Source organism: Mizuhopecten yessoensis, unplaced genomic scaffold (assembly GCF_002113885.1).
Source record: "Mizuhopecten yessoensis strain PY_sf001 unplaced genomic scaffold, ASM211388v2 scaffold10067, whole genome shotgun sequence".
In the NCBI taxonomy this organism is placed as follows: domain Eukaryota; kingdom Metazoa; phylum Mollusca; class Bivalvia; order Pectinida; family Pectinidae; genus Mizuhopecten; species Mizuhopecten yessoensis.
The window spans coordinates 101,362-106,087 of NW_018408362.1; the positions used below are offsets into that span (position 1 = coordinate 101,362).

Below are 4,726 nucleotides of genomic sequence, written 5' to 3' on the forward strand. Positions count from 1 at the left end.
GATATACTTTAACAGGACACATGTGTCCCACTGACTTTCAACAGAAAATTAAGTTGTTTAACAATCAAGCACATTATATAATGATTTATAAGTATTAGTGAATAAATTGTGACATACAATATACGATATAATAATTTATAAGTATTAGTGAATTAATTGTGATATACAATATACAATATAATAATTTATAAGTATTGGTGAATTAATTGTGATATACAATATAATAATTTATAAGTATTAGTGAATTAATTGTGACCTATGTTGTCCTCCTGTATTAGATTACTATGGCGTGATATCTAATTGTGAGGTGTGCAGTTGACATAACTGTGGTGTGAAACCTGCCCCGGGGCACTGTTAGACCTGCTGGATACAGAAGGTTACTGATGTAGGATGGTTATCATATATCTTGACAACTTTGTGGCTCCCTCTCCAAATACGTCTCTGCGTTTGAAGCAGCAGTTGTTCATAGTTTTCTGTGGGTTGATTATGTGTGGTTTGAGCCAATCTGTCACTGCCCATGGTGAAGGTTAGGTCACATACTGTGTGTTCGGTTGGAGATGGTTAGGTCACACACTTGTGTGTTAGGTCATACATACAGGTTACAGGTATGTTTGTGATACACATCCAACATGTGTGTTAGGTCATACATACAGGTTACAGGTATGTTTGTTACAGGTATGTTTGTGATACACATCCCACACCTGTGTGTTAGGTCATACATACAGGTTACAGGTATGTTTGTGATACACATCCCACACGTGTGTGTTAGGTCATACATACAGGTTACAGGTATGTTTGTGATACACATCCCACACGTGTGTGTTAGGTCATACATACAGGTTACAGGTATGTTTGTGATACACATCCCACACGTGTGTGTTAGGTCATACATACAGGTTACAGGTATGTTTGTGATACACATCCCACACGTGTGTGTTAGGTCATACATACAGGTTACAGGTATGTTTGTGATACACATCCCACACGTGTGTGTTAGGTCATACATACAGGTTACAGGTATGTTTGTGATACACATCCCACACGTGTGTGTTAGGTCATACATACAGGTTACAGGTATGTTTGTGATACACATCCCACACGTGTGTGTTAGGTCATACATACAGGTTACAGGTATGTTTGTGATACACATCCCACACGTGTGTGTTAGGTCATACATACAGGTTACAGGTATGTTTGTGATACACATCCCACACGTGTGTGTTAGGTCATACATACAGGTTACAGGTATGTTTGTGATACACATCCCACACGTGTGTGTTAGGTCATACATACAGGTTACAGGTATGTTTGTGATACACATCCCACACGTGTGTGTTAGGTCATACATACAGGTTACAGGTATGTTTGTGATACACATCCCACACGTGTGTGTTAGGTCATACATACAGGTTACAGGTATGTTTGTGATACACATCCCACACGTGTGTGTTAGGTCATACATACAGGTTACAGGTATGTTTGTGATACACATCCCACACCTGTGTGTTAGGTCATACATACAGGTTACAGGTATGTTTGTGATACACATCCCACACCTGTGTGTTAGGTCATACATACAGGTTACAGGTATGTTTGTGATACACATCCCACACCTGTGTGTTAGGTCATACATACAGGTTACAGGTATGTTTGTGATACACATCCCACACCTGTGTGTTAGGTCATACATACAGGTTACAGGTATGTTTGTGATACACATCCCACACCTGTGTGTTAGGTCATACATACAGGTTACAGGTATGTTTGTGATACACATCCCACACCTGTGTGTTAGGTCATACATACAGGTTACAGGTATGTTTGTGATACACATCCCACACCTGTGTGTTAGGTCATACATACAGGTTACAGGTATGTTTGTGATACACATCCCACACCTGTGTGTTAGGTCATACATACAGGTTACAGGTATGTTTGTGATACACATCCCACACCTGTGTGTTAGGTCATACATACAGGTTACAGGTATGTTTGTGATACACATCCCACACCTGTGTGTTAGGTCATACATACAGGTTACAGGTATGTTTGTGATACACATCCCACACCTGTGTGTTAGGTCATACATACAGGTTACAGGTATGTTTGTGATACACATCCCACACCTGTGTGTTAGGTCATACATACAGGTTACAGGTATGTTTGTGATACACATCCCACACCTGTGTGTTAGGTCATACATACAGGTTACAGGTATGTTTGTGATACACATCCCACACCTGTGTGTTAGGTCATACATACAGGTTACAGGTATGTTTGTGATACACCACCCACATGCACTGTAGATAATTCATGTGCATTGGTTGCTATCAACCAGGTATGGGGACAACATAAATAATTCACTACTATGTTCATAAAAGGCAAAACAGAATGAATAATTCACAGAATGTCATCCCCATAACACTGTGTTTTGTATAGCATTTGTTGAAAACACAGCAATGTTATTATGCAGGTGACAGTCTGAACTCTGTGTAAAGGTGTGAAATTTCAATTCAACAAAGGTACAATAATCTCTGTTCTGAGTGTGAAGTATGATAATCTCTGTAAAGTAAAGGTGTGACAATATTTTGTAAGTAAAGGTGTGACAATATTTTGTAAGTAAAGGTGTGACAGTCTATACTAAGTAAAGGTATGACAATCTATACTAAGTAAAGGTGTGACAATCTATTCTAAGTAAAAATATGACAATCCATACTATGTAAAGGTATGACAATCTATACTAAGTAAAGGTATGACAATCTACTCCAAGTAAAGGTATGACAATCTATTCTAAGTAAAGGTGTGACAATCTATACTAAGTAAAGGTGTGGCAATCTATACTAAGTAAAGGTGTGACAATCTACTTTAATTAAAGGTGTGACAATCTATACTAAGTAAAGGTGTGACAATCTATACTAAGTAAAGGTATGACAAGCTATACTAAGTAAAGGTGTGACAATCTACTTTAATTAAAGGTTTGACAATCTATACTAAGTAAAGGTGTGACAACCATTCTTAGTAAAGGTGTGACAATCTATACTAAGTAAAAATGTGACAATTTATACTAAGTAAAAATGTGACAATCTATTCTAAGTAAAAATATGACAATATTTTGTAAGTAAAGGTGTGACAAACTCTATTATAAGTTAGAGTATGACAATCTCATTCTGAGTAAAGATGGGACAATCTCTGTTTTAAGTAAAAGTATGATAGTCTATTCTAAGAAAAGTATGATATATGTGTAACTGGAAAAACCATCAAAGTGATGAATTGAAGGAAAAATAAGTGATAGAGCGTGGAAGTTGTACCATGTTCATGAGTCACCCAAGTGTTACAATCCAGTGCTTTTCTGAAGTATGATCTGAGAGTGTAACCCCCTCCCATCTACATACACCTCTCCCTGTGGTCCATGATCCAGGAGTGTAACCCCCTCCAATCTACATACACCTCTCCCTGTGGTCCATGATCTGGGAGTATAACCCCCTCCCATCTACATACACCCCTCCCAGTGGTCCATTTCCCGTACAAGTATTTAAAATATCATATTGTTTTCTGTAATAACAGTAAAACTAAGCATATAATTGACCTGGGATATGAAACTATTGTACAACATTACAGCATCATATGATGGCAATAAAAAATGACACTGATCTACCTTATCCTACTGATTAGGGTCATGTTTTAATGAATTTGAAGAAAGCATATGTGAATTTAAATTGCAAATACAACCTATTAATTAACAATGAGCTAGAATTCACGGGTTGACTTGACCTATATTTGTACACGTCTGGTGTCCCTCGTATATCAGGTACTAAGTTTACTCCTGGAATGTGTTGGCCTTGTCTGCTACCAACAAATGATTTGTGTAAGGAACTTTTAACGGGAAAAAAATCCAAAAAGAAGGGTTGCATTTAGACATGAATAAGTAAGTTTGTGAGACTGTGATTTATGTGAGGTATAATGTGTACGGCAGTTCAGACTGTGATTTATATGAGGTATTATGTGTACGGTAGTTCAGAGTGTGATTTATATGAGGTATTATGTGTTTGGTAGTTCAGGGTGTGATTTATATGAGGTATTATGTGTACAGTAGTTCAGAGTGTGATTTATATGAGGTATTATGTGTACGGTAGTTCAGAGTGTGATTTATATGAGGTATTATGTGTACGGTAGTTCAGAGTGTGATTTATATGAGGTATTATGTGTACGGTAGTTCAGAGTGTGATTTATATGAGGTATTATGTGTACGGTAGTTCAGAGTGTGATTTATATGAGGTATTATGTGTACGGTAGTTCAGAGTGTGATTTATATGAGGTATTATGTGTACGGTAGTTCAGAGTGTGATTTATATGAGGTATTATGTGTACGGTAGTTCAGAGTGTGATTTATATGAGGTATTATGTGTACGGTAGTTCAGAGTGTGATTTATATGAGGTATTATGTGTACGGTAGTTCAGAGTGTGATTTATATGAGGTATTATGTGTACGGTAGTTCAGAGTGTGATTTATATGAGGTATTATGTGTACGGTAGTTCAGAGTGTGATTTATATGAGGTATTATGTGTACGGTAGTTCAGAGTGTGATTTATATGAGGTATTATGTGTACGGTAGTTCAGAGTGTGATTTATATGAGGTATTATGTGTACGGTAGTTCAGAGTGTGATTTATATGAGGTATTATGTGTACGGTAGTTCAGAGTGTGATTTATATGAGGTATTATGTGT

At 37.1% G+C, this 4,726-nt stretch overlaps 1 protein-coding gene across 4 annotated transcripts in view; it reads left to right on the forward strand.

Annotated features, from left to right (window-relative positions):
- LOC110459442 (SAM and SH3 domain-containing protein 1-like) overlaps nucleotides 1-4,726 on the forward strand; it is a 115,868-nt gene that overhangs the window by 32,899 nt on the left and 78,243 nt on the right. The window lies entirely within an intron of this gene.